The sequence below is a fragment of the Malaya genurostris genome, chromosome 1, assembly GCF_030247185.1.
Source record: "Malaya genurostris strain Urasoe2022 chromosome 1, Malgen_1.1, whole genome shotgun sequence".
Lineage (NCBI taxonomy): Eukaryota > Metazoa > Arthropoda > Insecta > Diptera > Culicidae > Malaya > Malaya genurostris.
Window position 1 is genome coordinate 52119852 of NC_080570.1, and position 19138 is coordinate 52138989.

Consider the following 19138-nt stretch of genomic DNA (forward strand, 5'->3'; position numbering starts at 1 on the left):
TTGATAAATAATTTTTTGATTTATTTGTCGTCAAACTATGGTAGACCATTACATTGTATTGATTACATTTTAACACGTGCGATATTTTCTAAAATAAACATTAATGTGCATTATGTTCTAGGACCTAGGTCGTATTGAATTAAAATATTGTTTGAGCTGTGCTGTCGTCATTGTATAGTCAATTGCTCCGCAATGCTTATTATAGGTTGACATCATTTGATTTAATGGGCCAAATTTAGCATAGTTGGTACGATAATGACTTATATAGAATATAGCTCGGTTCAAAATTTACCCTCTGGGAGAATGATAAGTTTTTGATCGTGAATATTTCTTGTTATACTTAACGCAACAACATAATTTTTTCTCCATGCTATCAGAAATATAATCAGGAATATGTGAATAAATTTTCAACAGTGTAAATTAACCATAAATAATTCAAAAACTATGTTTTCTCAAACTTTTGGAAACAATGAGGAAAACTCACCACGTTTGCTTGCCTTTTTCGTACCAGGACGACGGTTTTGAGGTAGTCAGTTCCAATGTTCTACTGGCCGAGTGTAATAGGTAAATCTTGACCGAAGATTATTAATTTTTTTTCTAGTAAGCCAGACGGAACTGAATATCGTGCTGAAATTCTTTCACCAACATCAGTAATAATGGATTGGTAAACCTAGATTCTGGTCCACCTGAATTCTGAAGTTAATTTTATGTTCCAAATTTAGATTCATACTTCTAAAGGGTGATTTTTTAAGAGCTTGAGAACTTTTTTAAACAATAAAACGCATAAAATTTGCAAAATCTCATCGGTTCTTTATTTTAAACGTTAGATTGGTACATGACATTTACTTTTTGAAGATAATTTCATTTAAATGTTGACCGCGGCTGCGTCTTAGGTGGTCCATTCGGAAAGTCCAATTTTGGGCAACTTTTTCGAGCATTTCGGCCGGAATAGCCCGAATTTCTTCGGAAATGTTGTCTTCCAAAGCTGGAATAGTTACTGGCTTATTTCTGTAGACTTTAGACTTGACGTAGCCCCACAAAAAATAGTCTAAAGGCGTCAAATCGCATGATCTTGGTGGCCAACTTACCGGTCCATTTCTTGAGATGAATTCTTCTCCGAAGTTTTCCCTCAAAATGGCCATAGAATCGCGAGCTGTGTGGCATGTAGCGCCATCTTGTTGAAACCACATGTCAACCAAGTTCAGTTCTTCCATTTTTGGCAACAAAAAGTTTGTTAGCATCGAACGATAGCGATCGCCATTCACTGTAACGTTGCGTCCAACAGCATCTTTGAAAAAATACGGTCCAATGATTCCACCAGCGTACAAACCACACCAAACAGTGCATTTTTCGGGATGCATGGGCAGTTCTTGAACGGCTTCTGGTTGCTCTTCACTCCAAATGCGGCAATTTTGCTTATTTACGTAGCCATTCAACCAGAAATGAGCCTCATCGCTGAACAAAATTTGTCGATAAAAAAGCGGATTTTCTGCCAACTTTTCTAGGGCCCATTCACTGAAAATTCGACGTTGTGGCAGATGAAATTATCTTCAAAAAGTAAATGTCATGTACCAATCTAACGTTTAAAATAAAGAACCGATGAGATTTTGCAAATTTTATGCGTTTTATTGTTTAAAAAAGTTCTCAAGCTCTTAAAAAATCACCCTTTATTTCACAATTTAGTTCCAGATTACAGGTTCAAAATTTTTACTATGAATCCTATTCCTGAATTTTGAAACTGGTTTCAAATTTAGTTCTTTATTCAGGGATTCGAATCAATCCAGAGATATGATTTAGGATTTTATCATCAGAATTAATAAACAAAATTCAGGATATGAATTTTAGATTCTGAAAATAAATATTAGGTCTGAACACCGAACCTTCATTCAAAAAATAAATTCAAAACCAGAGTTTAATTCCTAAACTAAGAATTTAATTAATCAATTCAGTTTCAGCATTAATTTGCAGAATTCAGAACCTACATGTTGAAACAGTGAATTGTGAACAAGATTTCTGGAACTAGATGCTGGAACTGAGTTCAGTTCCTATATTAAGACTTGGTATTCTAGTTTAGAATTTAGTTATATAACGCAATTCAGAAAATTCTAAAAATAACTTCAGTTCCTTACTTCTAGAACTAGATTTATGACCTGAGTTTTTGACCTAGATTTGCAGCTGAATTCGGAGCGTACCCCAGATGTCTATATTAGTTCTTGAATTTTAACAGTTCTAAACATTAGACAAATTACGCAAAGCGGTTTTTTAGAACCACTAAAGTATTTTCAAAAGAATTCGAAGAAGTTTATTTCTACTGAGTATCTCAATCTACAAAACTGTACTTGTTCCGTGTTATTTAATTGTATGGTAGAATATGTTTGCCGTCAATTAGTCGTACTGTAGTATAGATGCATCGTTAAAATTCTGGAAGCGAAGCAATGAAAGTTGCAAAATATACACAATCTAATACGAATGATTATCTTTAACCGGAGGTGAGAAAGAAACATGTCAGTTTTATTCGTATTCACGTCCTCCAGTTATGTCTGTGACATTACCCACCCGCCTTTTTTTGCATAAATATCTGTTTATTAATCTTATTTTTGTGTATTACATCAACATTTTACAGTACAAGTGTTTTGATCCTTTGGCCTTTCATCTTTGTTGTTCATACAATTCGTTATTAATAATAGGTGTTTTAGTTACTCTTGTTTTACATACTAATGTTTACTCATAATATTTATTTTAATTATTAAAATATCTACCTACTTATAACTATCCCTAACCTAATACGTACAAATTTTGAATTATTTGTATTTCAGAGATTGAGCACCTCTCTTCAAATTTCGTGCAGTATTGTTCGAATTTTTGTTCTAGTATATCCAGGGAGGCCATCTCATGTACTTCACTAGTCCTTGTCCAAGGGGGTAGATTTAGAATCATCTTTAAGATCTTACTTTGAATGCGCTGAAGCCTAAGTTTGTGTGTTCGTGCACATCCCCGCCAAACAGGGACTGCGTATTCAATTGCGGGGTAGATGATTTGTTTATAGACAGCCATCTGATTCTTCAGGCAAAGTTTAGATGTTCTACAAATCAGCGGATACAGAGACCTAATGAGTATGCTGCATTTTTGAACGATTTTGTCAACATGTGACCTGAATATCAGATGTCTGTCAAAGGTGAGTCCTAGATAGATAACTTCATCTGACCATTGAATGACCTCATCACCGAATCGTATTCTGCATTCGTCTGATGGAACAAGTTTTGGAGATCTTGAATGTGGAAACAAGATGACCTGAGTTTTTGCTGCATTGATCACAATTTTCCAGCTTGTAAAATATTCAGTTAGAGCGTCCAGACCTGTCTGTAGTTTATTCTTCAGAGCATTAATGACACGACCTTTATAAAGAATGGCAGTATCATCAGCAAATTGTGACAGAACACCACCACCCGGAAGAGGTGGGATGTCTGATGTAAAAATGTTGTATAGAATGGGACCTAGGATACTTCCTTGGGGTACACCAGCAGGAATAGTAAATCTTTCTGAAAGTGCATTATTCAGAGAAACCTGGAATGCTCTATCTGCAAGATAATTTTCCAAGTATAGACCTTACGTAGGCAATATATATTGTTTAAATCGTGTGAGGATCGCAAAAATTATAGCTGAAGCGTTTTATAAATGCAAGCATGTTATTAGCTCTGCCTATTATCGTATTATAGTGATCGATGAAAGTCAACTTTTTATCTAAAATTACTCCTAGATCTCTTATTCTGATACATCTTTCTACTGTTTGATCGCCTAGTTTAATTGTGATATCTAGTGTGTTTTGTTTCCTACTGAAAGCTATTACTTTACATTTATTGACGTTTAGTTTCAAAAGGCTTTTGTTATACCAGACATGGAACGTTTGCACTTCATCTTGAAATACCACCTTGTCTACATCACTTTTTATTTCTAGGAAAAGCTTCATGTCATCGGGATAAATCAAAACTTTTATGTGTTTTAAAATAAGAGCTATATCGTTTACAAATAAAATGAATAAGAGAGGGCATAGATGAGAACCTTGTGGAACTCCTGAGGTTACTAGGACATGGTTGGATATCCTCCCTTTAAATCGAACCATTTGCTGACGATCAGTCAGATACGACTCAAGCCATTTGAGTAGTTCAGGACCAGTTCCTATTTTTTGTAGTTTGCATAATAACATAGGTATATCAATGCGATCAAATGCTTTGCTGAAATCAGTATAGAGAGCTTCTATGTAATTACCCTTATCCATAGCAGCCAGTGAGTAATTGACAAATTCGAGTAAATTTGTATTAGTCGAGCAGCCCTTAAAAAATCCATGTTGCATATTAGTGATTCTATTTTTAACTTGATAAAACATTTTTTCATTGATTATCGCTTCAAAAAGTTTAGGAATGCAGGAGATAACTGCAATTCCTCGATAATTACACGCATCTAATTTTTTCCACTTTTGTAAATCGGTACCAAATAGGAGTCCTTCCACATTTTAGGAAAAATACCGGTCATGAGTGATTTATTGAAAAGCCAAAACAAGGGTGTGACTAGTTCTAACGATAGTTTTTTCATGAATATGGGAGGAATTCCATCAGGTCCGGGACCTTTAGAGATATCTAATTTATTGAGCGCTTGCATAATATCTTGGACACTAATGTGATGAATATTTATGTCACAAGCATGTTCAGGGAAGAAAATAAAATATTTACGGTCTCGATCCTCTTCGGAAAACGTAGTATAGGTTTCTTGGAAGTAATTTGCAAATATTGTACACATATCTTCCGAGGTGTCAGCAGTTTTACCCTTGAAACACATTTTTGAGGGAAAATTATTAGATTTCAGTTATTTAATTTCGAGATGGAACTCACAAGGTAATGGCTATTGATAGCTACACTTTTTTTTATCGTACTGTAAATTTGGGATTTCTGAGGAACCCAAAACAGAAAACGCATTTTTGTTTTACTTTATTCGTCAATGAAGTATTGCTCGCCAAGTGCGTCCCATGGCCTTTGAAACCAATAGTTAATAATCTTAAGGGGCGGGTAGGGTCTAGCACTTTTGGAGAATCATTTATTATTTCCGTTATATTTTCTTATAGTAAAACATTTCAAGAATTTTCTGTGAAATTTTCAAGCCTATTAGAACGAAACTCTGGATGTTATGGACCTTTTTCTATGGCTATCTCATTCGACGAAGAAGCAAGAGCTCGAAGCACAGGCCCAAGATTTGTACTTTGATTTACTTCAAAAATTGACAAAACATTTTTGAAATGTTTCGTTGTAATAAATTATAAAAGGAATAATATAATTTTTTAAAAAGGTTAGACCCTACGGGCTCCCTGGAGTAATTAATTGTTTCCATTGATTTTATAGACAAAAAACTTTGAACGCGTTTTTCTCGAAAGCAGGTTTTGAAAGTCCATCGTCATTCAAGAACTACTGCACCAATTTTTTTTTCAAATTTTGCACGCACTTTCTACATATAAAAAAACCAGACCCCAACGTTTTCCTTTTTGTTGTTTGTTACTTTGGGAAGGTTCAACAGCTATAAAATGACGGATTTTTCCGTGAAAAATCGTAGTTTTCACTTTGAACAACCACCAAAAATTTGCTAAAATTTAAAAAAATCAAAGAGAAACGTTGGGGTCTATAAAAACTTCTTCTCTAACTATGCTGCGTTCATTTGTTCACTTCTGATTAGTTTGCGCTTGGATACAGTGGACATCGCAAATTATGATTTTTAAGAAGTGTCCTCTAACATACCTCTTCACCGACTTATTTCTCAATATTTTCCCTCGAAAAAATTACAAAATGTTGTTCGAACGATGGTTTTTATCATGCAAAACATTTGAATTTATTTTGTTGAACGATAATTCAGAAAAATATTCTTAAAAATCATGATTTTTTTCATCGTTTACTTTAATGTCACTCACTTTTCTCGGAGATGGCTTAACCGATTTTCACTGAATTTCATTTGGATCCGATTTCCGGTTCCGGAGCTACAGGGTGATATGTACAAAAATTATGAAAATAAAAGTCACTTACTTTTCTCGGAGATGGCAGAACCGATTTTCACAAACTTAAATTCAAATGAAAGGCCCTACGGTCCCATACAAAGATTCTTAATTCTATTTGGATCCGACTTCCGGTTCCGGAATTACAGGGTGATATGCACCAAAAATGTGAAAATAACGTCACTCACTTTTCTCGGAGATGGCTAAATCGATTTTCTCAAACTTAGACTCTAATGAAAGGATTCATGGTCACAATTCCATACATAATTCCTGAATATGATTTGGATCCGACTTTCGCTTCCGGAATTGCAGGGTGATATGCACCAAAAATGTGAAAATAACGTCACTCACTTTTATCGTAGATGGCTTAACCGATTTTCTCAAACTTAGACTCTAATGAAAGGTCTCACGGTCCTATATGAAGTTCCTGAATATGATTTAGATCCAAATTCTGATTCCGGAAATACAGAGTGATATGCATAAAAAGTGTGAAAGTAATACATCAAAAATGTGATAATAATGTCACTCACACTACTCTGGGATGGTTAAACCGATTTTAACAAACTTAGATTCAAATGAAAGGTCTTATGGTCCCATACAAAGTTCCGAAATATCATGCGGATATGAATTCCGGTTCAGTAATTACAGGGTGATATATACCAGAAATGTGAAAATAATGTCACTCGTTTTTTAGATTAGCATCACTGTTCTCATAAAAATAGGCAACGCAAATGTCAAGCATTAGTTTGGAAAAATGACGCTGACTGTGTGACATAAACACTGAAGCATGCTTTTGTGAACTACTCTAATCAATCTGATTCAATTGGTGTCAAAATTAGTGTCCGAATTTATTTAATAAAAGTATGAAATATATTTTCATGAGACTGTTATGAAAGAAGAGAAAGGCATTATCACACCACTAGGTGGATTACGAAGGGGTTTTTCAATATTAATTTTATGCAAAATGTTTTTGCATGTAAATTTTTCTAATACGGTCATCAAAAAAAAGCCATTTCATTTTAGTAATGTCAAAAAACTAATTGAAAATTTGAACGAAGCTATTTTGAATTTGAGAAATCAGTGGTTGACTGTTTGGGCTGAGATAGAAGAAGGTAGACTTGCCAACTATATGGATCTTCCGAAAGAGAAACACAAAAGAAAAATTCCTACAAAGTTAGACTATTCGTATAACACCGTTAAAGAGTATTTTGAAAATTTCGAATTATAGAAGTCTATACTTTGAGATCATTGATAATATTGTGAATTTTTTGAAAGATAGATATGATACAAAAGTATACACTTTTCTTGGCCAGGCAAAGTTTTCTTTTCGGGGATGACAAATTTCAAACAGAAATATTGGAGTTTATTGGCTCCGATATTGACGAGGATCGACTTGTTCTGCACAGAAACATGTTCTTAGACAATTTACGAACGAAAAAATTGCTGTTCTAAACAAGTAATAACAGCAAATCCCTAATGAGAAATTTTGACGACTTTTTACTGTTTTTAAAAGATGAAAGCCACATTCAAGAATTTTTACCAGAGCTCATGAAATTTACAAAATTAATTAACATTACCTGTAACAACATGCACTTCCGAAAGAACGTTTTCTACCTTAAGGATCTGTTGACATACATGAGAAGCACTATGACCCAAGCTAGGCTTAATTCTTTGAGTATTTTCCATGTTCATTCTGAAATTGTGAAGAATGTGGATTTAAAAGAGATAGCGAACGAATTCATTGAACGTTGCGAAATGAGACACAAAATAATAATCACTTAATAATAACTCTACCCTCTTCGTTCGCTTTATAAAAATGTGTTTTGTGCTGAATAAAATGATATATGATAAAAATATATTGCCCAATCCAGTAGATTTTGGAAATTACTACACCTTAATTGTTACATGATATTGATAATACAATATTTCCCTTATGTCGTTTTGGCTTATTGAATTGAAAATCGAGTCAGTTCCGAACCTGGTTATCAGGTTTGCTCACTCCCCCGTTGTTAGGTGCGAACCAAACACAATTTCGTGAAAAGTGTTTGCTTGATGGAACTACCCTAGGTCAGTTTCCGTTTTCTCAAGCGAAAACGACATAAGAACTGATTTGATTTTGACCTTATATTCTTGTACTAATTTACAAAGAACATTTTAACTTGACGAAATCAACTAAATTATCCGTAAATTCCATGACTGTTGCTCTTGTGCACATTGAGAAATTACTTCATAGTGTTTGCGAAAAAGGTGTATTTCCATCTAGCAAATAACAAAACCAACATCATACAAACAGACTCTACCGATCGTATTAATCAGGTCAGGTCCCAGAATTCGAAGCTGTCTCCGGGAACAGGTGTTCTTCAAAGCTCGAGCATCGCTGCAAACCTGTTTCAGGTTTATATCATTCGTTTCTCACATCTACCATCCGGTTATCAGAAATTTATTGTCTTAGCATATTCGCCGATGCCGTAAAAGTTTGTGACGTATATAAATCAGAAACCTTGAAAAATATATTGGTTTCCGGACATCCTAGCAAGCATAGCATCATTGGTCAGATTCATTTGGTTGTCAGCGTCTTTTCCACGATAGCAGAACATAATGATAATGTTTTACATCGCACTAGGTTAATTTTAATACCTTTCTTTAGAGAAAGGCAAAAAGATTTCACTTCAAAGAATCAACTAGTTTAAAACCACAGTAGTAACAATAAACTGCAAGGACTTTTAGAAGTGCCGTTCGTTTTTCGACGAATGCCATGCGGGTCGATTGCTACATAAATGGCTATCATTAGGTGACTGCTGCTAAATCTAAATTTATAGCCTTTGTTGTTTTTGTGATCGGTTGCCCAACAGTGTAAACTACATGCCAAGCGGTTCGGTAATAACTGGTTGTGATAATGACTATCTGGAGGTGATTTGACCTACCATGAGGAGATCATGTTTAAGTGTTTGTTTTGTAAAAAAAATTATGGTATTTAGTAAAAGGTATCAATTTCGAGCTAAAAGCAAGTCTATGCTTATTTTTAGAAAAAAAAACATTTTATAACGTAATACACTGAATAACTGGAACAAAAAGAATATAGTCATCGTGTGAAAGTTGTGTCCTGCAACTGCCTATTAAAAAGGAACTTCGAGCCGGCTTTTTTATATTTCACTGTCTATTGTTAAATACTTCCAAAGTTGTTGATGACTATTTTTTTTTATAAAATTGCCTGCTCATTTACCACAACCACAGTAACTAATGGAATAAAAGTAAACCCGTTTCTCTCTAAAAGTACTGTCAGTGTCTTCATACAGTGGAAAATCTAGGTTTACCTGATTTATGGTATGAGAAAGGGTCAGAGCACAGTGAATCAATGTTTCGAGAAAGCCAACAGTAGGCCTTTTTCATATTTGATATGGCAAATTATCGCTCTGTAAAACAATAGCAGTATCATAGTTGAAATGCAGAAAACATCAGAAAAACCCTGAGAAAAGCTTACTTTGAATGAAAATTTACTTTCACTTTTGATTGAGGTATTCGCTTTAACAAAAAAATGTCAATGTCAATGTCATTTGGTCGAAAGACAAACAATTGTCTTACAGCACCGAACTGAAATTGATTTTAAATAAATAAAAATGGAGGTAGTTAGCGTTCACGCTCGTTTGGGAACTAAAAATCTTACATCCGAAATACTACTTAGAAAATATTATATTGCTCGACAATTCGAATATTGGTGTTCGTCTTTTTCAAAAGCAATATATAAACGTTATTTTTCTTTCTTAACATTATTTGTCTTCATTCCCACGATTGGATTTAACCAAATTGACTTTTAGTTGCGAATATTATTCCAATAAAAACAATTGGTTAATGCATATACCCATTCTATCACTGTGCACTTGCTCCCTAACGGCTTTATCAAAAATTATATTTGACAGCATCATGATATTTACCTTGCTAAAGACAAAACCAGTAGTCGAAAAGTCGGGCTCTGAAACAGACCTTCGCAAGACCATAGTCGTTTTATGATATTTGAAATGTAAGCGGTATTTTAGCTTTGTACAATATTCTAAGTTAAATAGTCAATTCGACAAAACAGCCCATTCGGTGAACTTACCTGCTCTACGAACCAGTTATCGGCAAAATAACTTTTGACAAATTGGCAAAGAAGTAATCGTATCAATAGTTCAAAAATAGTTGTTTTGCAAGATATTTCCTGTGTCTACAAATAACGAACTTTCAAAATCGGAGAAAATAACTGCTGAACTATTAGAATTGAAACCAAAGAGACACAGAAAAAAATTATGAATTTTACAGGCGACAGAATTCTACAAACGATACAATTCATAATACTTATTTTTTCAAATAATGCAATGTTCCACTTGCACATAATTTTATATGCTTCGAGTGTAATTTGCACTCGGCTACCAAGTGCTGCTGTATGGATTTATATTTATCAATTATTCAAAAAACAGATATGAGCTCTGCGATTCAGTCAAGTAACCGATGTGCTATGGTTTCTCGGTTCGAGTCGCGCTCCTGCTATCGATGTTTTGTTTTTTATTTCATTCGGATTCAAGACATGTCATTTTCAAATCACACAATTTTACATGTTCTAGAATATAAATTTCTATGAAACACGACGCTTCTTTTATATGCATTTTATAAGATGTAAAATCACAAGGTTTTTTCGAACTGTGGAGAACAATCTGCGAAAGGCTCCACAGCCTTAGTATCCAACACAATTCATAATGACTAAGGAAATAATTTCGTCTGACAATATGAATTAAAACAATAAAATAGTGCCCTCATTTTTAAACCCCAAACAGAACGTAAAAACTAGATACTAGATGACAGATACTGGATTAATTACGTTTTTCGGAGTTGTTACTAAGGCTTATCGTTTTTGTTTTTTTATATAGAAAGGTTATGCAATCACTGTGTAAACCGACTTTTGAACCAAGGCCCGGAGAACCGAGAGTCATATACCATTCGATTCAGTTCGTCGAGTACACAAAATTTATGTGTGTGTATGTGTGTATGTAACGTTTTTTGCACTTTTCTCGGAGATGTTTGGACAGATTTTCACAGGCTTAGATTCAAATGAAAGATTTTATAGTCCCATATAAAATTCTGAATTTTGTTCCTGGTCTATGGGGTAAAATGAGCAAAAAACGGGAATATGTATTCTAACTTTTCTCATAGATGGCGTGACCGATGTTTACAAACTTAGATGGAAATTAATAGTCTTATGGTCCTTTACAAAACTTCTGAATTGCATCTGGATCTGACTTCCTGTTTCGGAATTATAGGGTGATTAGTTCAAAAGTTTCAATTTTAAATTATTTCCTCATTTTTCTCGTTGATGGCATGACCGTTTTTTACAAATTTAGATTCAAATGGTCTTATGACCATACATAAAACTTCTGAATTTCATTTGGATCCGACTTCCGATTTCGGAATAATAGTGTAAAGAGTGTTAAGAATTTTATACCGTCACTGAAATGGGCGAAACCAAAGACGTAAATTTATTCTAAGCTGACTTCGAAACTATTAGGGTGATTAGTTCAAAAGTTTCAATTTTAAATTACTTCCTCATTTTTCTCGTTGATGGCATGACCGTTTTTTACAAATTTAGATTCAAATGGTCTTATGACCATACATAAAACTTCTGAATTTCATTTGGATCCGACTTCCGATTTCGGAATAATAGTGTAAAGAGTGTTAAGAATTTTATACCGTCACTTAAATGGGCGAAACCAAAGACGTAAATTTATTCTAAGCTGACTTCGAAACTATTTCAATCAATTATCATTGTTAGTAGACGACCAAACAAACAGGCTGTTTTTTTAGATTTCTGTTTCTATTGTGAAATAACAGATACATTTTCACAGTTATGTGCACCTTGCATAAATTTGGGGGTTAAAAAATACTAATACTTTTTTCCCCTTCAAAGAATCAAAAGTTACATTTTTTCCAAAACAAAACAAACAAATAATCAAATCTACGGTTTTTGGAATTATTACATCAAATTTTGCACGCGGTTTTTTTTTTGCACGGTTTCCGCAATTAACACGGTTTTCTTTTACACTGATTTTTTTAACACGGTACGTAACGCTCATGTAAAAAGAGATCTTAGTGTATCTGGAAATAACAATATGATTTTAACTGAATTGCAAGTCTGATGTTTATAGAATCCTCTCATTCATTCGATCAGGCCCGGTTTTATTTCAGTATAATCAATGTGAAAATTGTTTTGAAAACAGATATTAATTTTGATGTTTAATCATCGAGCTAGTCACATATCTTTCACTGACTGTTCCGTTAAACAAATCTTTATAATTCCGAAAGGGAATCTGTCGGCGAACTAGTATTCATTCCTACTAGCAGTCACCATCATAAAATCATCGGCTAGCTTCGATACATTCCACAAGCCGCATATCTTTTATTTTAGTAGCAAAGTTGGAGTGACCAGCAACCAAATATATTATGATCAATGCACAATGTGGCCTATTTAAGAAACAAACATTATAAAGTCACTGATTGCCAAACTTCAACGGAAAAATCTAGTTGACCTGCTGTGGAACAGTCTCCAGCTCGAATTTGGGCAAAAAAAGGTATGCACGCCCTGTGACATGTCACGCAATAAGATAAATCGATTCGTCTATGAAAATTTACATATTTCTCATTACTTTGAAACACTGAATTTTGTTGTAGTGTTGCTTTATGAAAGGAGGCTTAGTAGCTTTGTTAGCTAGATATGCTAAGCTACATGCTGGCAGTTATGTCATAAAACGCACAATCTTTAATCCAACCAGTATTGTTATTTATCATAATTAAGTCATTATCATACGAATGAAGCCATGAGTGATTAACAATCTTATGACGAGAGATAGGAGAATGTAAACATTGGAGTCATTTTTGTTTTTGTCTAGACAGAATACTACCCGAATAAAAAATATTGTTGAAAAACAATATGATTTGCTGTTACAAAACCTGCCACAATTTTGCTTTGACCATTGAAAAATATTTTAATGTATTGTTATACACTATTCAATCAATTGTGGAAATGCTTTTTACAATAGAATGTATAGGTTGTTAAGTATCGTAACAATTCAAATCATGAAGTTTTCTCATACATGTTTTCTTGGAAAACAATAAAATGTACAGTTTCCATATTGTTTAAAACATCACGTGTACAATAAATTCAATTGTAGAATCGTAGGAACAATACATTGAATCGTTGGAAATGAAAAAAATCTTGTCAAGACACAATAAAATGTATTGTAACCCATATATCTAATTGCGAATCAATTGTTTATGCTGTAAAATCAATGGTTTTTTTTTACGGGTAGTTACTTCAATTGTCACTAAGGTTGACTGTCAGCGAAAAGTAGCTGGAAACATTTCAGTAGAAAACTATTCGTTAGCTACTCAGTATAAAAGTAAAGTGTAATCAAATTACAGAAAAAGAAGTCCATCGTCAACTTGTATCGTTGTGTAGGAAACAAAATATAATTATAAATTTGATTTGACGGTAACTGGTTTGTATCATAACGATTGAAAAAAGCTAAAAACTCAAAATGAATGTTTAAAATGGAAATGCTAGAAGTTAGGTGAGGCCACAGATAATAGATATACAGGCTCGAACAAAATTTTTCAAAATCCTGTGTAAATTTCAAACTTGCTATACATGGGAAACACTACTGCCACCTGCTCGATTATTCACCGCGACCTTTCAAAGCTTTCCACTATATTCCGGAACGATAACGAAATCCTCCTGTCTGTTATAGAAATATTACAACTACAACAATTTTAACATTTATCACACGATTTCCCTAAGTGTTAAAGGCAACTTTTAACCATGTCGCATAAATCACACGAGAATTCGATCGGAATAAAACAAAAACAAGCTTGTCATTTTAACCAACAGAAAAACAAAAATCTAACGTGAAGTGAATGTTGCACCCAAAAATGTGTCTCATGTGAAAGCGGCACCCAAACCGTGGTGGCACTCGTGTCGATCGTGGTGACACACACAGTTCATATGTGAGCCTGTTTATTTGTTTTCTGTGGGGAGACAGATTTTTAATCGGATAACTGCAACTTAGTTTTGCAAACAGGATAAAAGCATTAACTGATAACCGGATAAAAAACTTGGCCGGGTTTGTTTTCATCCGGTTCTTGTGTTCAAAGCTGTGGAAAGTAGCATGGATCTGACCGCCCGTACACACTTAAAACCATTTCATGAGCTCGGCATAATAAAATGCCGAAACTGATCAGCAACACGTAAATTTGCTGATTGCTCAGTAATCAATACGCATGTTTCTGAACTTCGTTAAATGCATTCACTGATATTTCGGTAAAATGCTTCACTTTGCCGAAATTTGGCATAATTGCTTGCTAAATTTATCAGTAAACAACAGATATGCCGACATCAGCAGAGACGTTTGCCGAGATTTCGGAATATGCGCTAGCTGTTGCCGAGATTCAGCACGACAGCTGTCATTTATTGCCGCGTTACATTTTTGCTTCGCATTGTGCGATTATTTTCTAATGAAATTCTCGAGTGAATGGAACCACTTGCAAGTAAAAATATTGAATAAATATAGTGACATGTTTCGCTTTATAAAAAGCGACTTTATCAGAGCACTCGCGATTATAAGGGAAAACACCCAACACGGGGCTCAAAGCGTCCTCGAGACAAAACATATGCGAAAAAAAACCCAATGCATGGAATAATTCAATAGATCAAAGTAAGTTTATTTTTTGAACAATACCGTATATGCATCATCAAATATTGAACATTTTTGTAAGCCAAAAATCAATATATATTTTTATTTTCATATTTCCAGCTCGACTCAAGGTGGTCGCATCTGGAAACGCCGCTTTTTGTTATGCTACATGTTTTCAGGTAGAGGCTTTAAGCACTACTGGCAACAAATTTGTAAGCCTCCTTTAAGTGTGAATAAAATGAATTTTTGATCCTGAATGGCGTGTTTATAATGTTGAGAAATTTCAAACAAATTTAATTGACTATATTTTTAATTACTGATGATTCGGTAATTTATTTTTTCATTTTTTCGTTTTATTGGTTTGCCGAATATTCAGTGAACGTTTCACTGAGCAAACAGTAAATCTTATGCTGACGATTTCGGCAATATTTGACGTTTGTCAAATTTTAGGGTGCCGAGACGCTCAGTAATTTTATTTTTGCCGAGATGATTGCTGATTACTCGGCTGTGCGAATCTCGGCATTTTTTTGCCGATACTCAGCTAAAAAATTTAAGTGTGTAACAAACACGCAAACCTTGCTTCGCCCGTATTTGACAGAAAAACATTGTGTGCAAGATCTGGACATTTGTCTTGTGAGAAACGGCTCAATTTTTATCCGGGTTTTGAAATCGAAGTTTATTTGTCAGGCTCTTTCTTGTTTTCAACCGATTTTTGCATTCCAAAAACCCGTGTTCGGTTTTTACACTCAATGTTTTTTGTGCAGTTTTTGCATTCCAAAACACCTAAGCCGGTTTTCCGAATTAAGTTTCTCTTATCCGATTTTTGTATTCAACTACACAATTGTTTGGTACCGCAGTTATATAAGAATAAAGTCAATTATTGTTCTATAATTGTTATAGGAGTTACGATCTATTAGACTGTGGGCCGTATGAATAAAACGTAGTATGCTTGAATTTCGGTAGTAAATGCTACGTGTGGATCACGTTCCTGTCAAAACATGCTACAAACTGTAGTATTTACTACAAGTTTTCGGTAGGTAGCTCTAGAGGTTGCTACTCATGTGTTTGCTGATAAAGTGAAGTACAAAAATTAAAAAAGTGGCATTTTTACAGATGTAAGTACGTTTCTTGTTTTGTGCATGTTTATGCCAGCTTTTCCGGCTCTGTGTCGATACGGTATGCAGTAAATGCTTAAATTCGTATGTAGCATTAATGACATGTTCGAACTTGTTTTTTATTCATACCAAACCGCGTTATACTCTGTGGACGTTATTTTTTAGAAGATACTACAAACAACAGACTTTACTACATTTTATTCATACGGCCCAGTATATTCATTGAATGGCATGAAAAATCTATGCCATTCACAGTCATTTAATAATCTGACAAAAAATTGCTGGTTCTCAGAAAAAGCAGTAAAAATAAGTAAATTTTATTTACACACAACATTTGGTCATATGTGATTGTTTCCTGCGTCAAAATGTGACTGGACATTTTCGCTCTAGCCATTTTAAGATGTTCGACTTCGAGGTTGGTGCACTCCGAGACAGATTTTGCCTGTATGAGTTGGGATATGTACCTCGAATGAAATGCGTTTTGTGAGTGAAGGTTGTAGCTTCTGAACAGTATATTTTCCGCACTACCTTTTTGCGCCAGCTCATAGGTGGCAATTTTCGCCCCGGTCGCCCCTATAATAAATAACTGAGTATTTCGGCAATAATCCATTTGTTTGAATACCGGTAATCCCGGTATTTTTTCATTCCAAAAGCGACGAAAATTTCGGCAATTTATGATCCGCACGGAGCAAAAAATTTGCGCATATGTAAATTATCTGTTAGATTGCAAATACCGAATTTCGTTTACGATAAACTTTGCCGAGAGGATTCCTGAGAACTCCGCTGCTCGAATCTCGGTGGTAGTAAGAAAAAAATAAGTGAAATGAAGTACACCCTTATTTTTTACCAATGAATAATTGCCGAGATTTGCACTGCTGAGTACTCAGTAGTCATCTCGGCAAAAGATAAAATTATGGAGCCTCGTCAATCTCTAATTTGACAAACATCAGCTATTACCGAAGTTGTCAGAGAAACTATTACCGAATTAACGAAAGAATATGAAACTAAAAGAATATGACAACTCAGGCGGTCGTTGAAGTTCTTCGACATATCCTACAAACACTTCCCGACAGTGTAATCGGGATCTGGAAGGAGCTATAAATAATCAACAATAATTTGTAGTTATTATACTTGCTGGATAGATCGTAGATTATCACGTCTTTCGTTTGATGACCACCGCAAATTTTCTCCGAAATATTTCGTCAGAAAATAATTGCGTAGTGGCAAGCTAAAATGTAAAACGTTAATGACAGTTGTCTAGTCAACTTTTGGCAAAAGCTAGCACATGTTTCGAAATTTCGACAAATGCATTTGCTGATTTCGGGATAATTGTTAATCACCGATGAGTTCAGTAGAAGATTTTTTCAAATTTCGGCAAAAAGGTGTTAAATGCCGAAAAATCAGAAAATCTACTATACGAATATCGGAAAACATAACATTGATTACTGAGCAATCAATAAATTATGTGTTGCCGATCCGCTTCGGCATTTTACTTAACCGAGCTCGAGAGTTGGTTTTAAGTGTGTACATACTATTGAGACTATTTGAGCACTTTTTGAACAATCTTCAGTTTCATCACGAAATAACGCTGATCGCTAATATTTGAAAAGTTTATATTTACTGTGATATTGTGAAATGAGTAGGCATCTTTTCTTGTACTTTTCTGAGCACAGTTTTAGACTCATTTCACAGTAGGCAGCGCTCTCGGTGGCTTCTTGAGAAACTGTTTCAGTCAGATCTAAGAAATTGTACACTCTATTGGCTATTACCTAACGAAAACGTCCTAGTCGTTGATTAACCTCACGAACGTAATAGATCGCAGCAGCCGCTATGGCGTTCAGATCGAATGGCTTGCAATTCAAGGTTTTCAAGCGGACTTAAAATTCGTTAGATGGTCAAGTTGGACCTACCGGTTGGCGGTCGGGTTTTGATCAGTTTCAGTTTACGCTGCCACCGCCACCTCACCATCCGGAGCCCATCATAACCCAACTTTCGCTTGCTTTTTGATCACTTTTTTTCGCGCTGCGCTATGAAAAATTCAATCCCGTTTTGGCCAAGCCCGAATCGATGCCAGTGCAGATGTGACACAACGCTAGTCGTGTTTTGAGAATTTAGTAGCTGAGAAATGTGAGTTCGCGCAGAATAGACTAATGTGTTTTTTTACGATTTGAGTTGCCGTTCAACACGGAACCGATATGAAGTCAGCAACAACATCGAATTGTATCCAAGGCCCATGGCAACAGGGCTGCGACTTGATCAACTAAACGATCGGCTCAACTCTAACGTAAGCGTCGCTGACAGATGTCCTACTACACCAGTCAAAATGTTTACGATTCTTTGGAGTTTAATGATGAGAGAGTAATAAAAATCAGTTTGCTGATTAGCCTACTGATAGCTGAAAATGTTTCTAAATCGTAATAGAGCTGAATATATAGTGCTGATTTTTCTATTGTTTTACTTTTGTTATAAAGAGAAACAAAAATTCACAAAGCATAAAGTAGATTTATCATGTGCAGTTCAATTCCTTTCATAAATATTTGTGCTGCTCAGCAACTTTGAGTTTGCATTATATAAACCCGTATATATTTCAGAGGTTGACATATCTTTTTCAATCATTCATGCAATTTTCTTTTACTTTAGTATAAGATATATAAATTCTGTATGAAATAATTTGCAAAACAACGATATTTTCAGCGCCAAACCTCTTTTGATAAATGATGATGATGATGATAGTCACTTGACGATGAAAATGATGTTTGTCACTTCGAAAACTGCAGCTTTTTATCACATGCAATGTGATGGCTCGACTAATCAGATGACTGTTTGTACAATTACCCTGTTGTACTGTAATTTAACTGAATTGGCAGAATCGATACAATACCGCCGCAATAGAGCTGAAACATATTCCGTGTGTATTCGATATCTGTAAAATCAAGAGTGATTGAATAATGTTGCATCATGTTGTTAGTTATGTTAAATAACTAAAACAAAAGAGTACCAGCAGTTTTCTCAATTTTCTGCTCAAATACAAATCAGTTTGTTTTAACCCAACGTTCATTCCGGAGCCATCTCGGAACAAATGTACAAAGCTTAGATCGGAAAAATTTTTCGCTTTGATGGCTGTGCTTTTAACATGTGCGCTCAGTCAAGCTTTCGCTATAAAATGTTGCTATAAAATCGACCAACCAACTGTATTCAACATAAGAGATTCACTACCGGTGAGTTTCAATGGTAATGACGTTAATTTCAATAAAAGTTGTAATGTGTTTGAATAGATT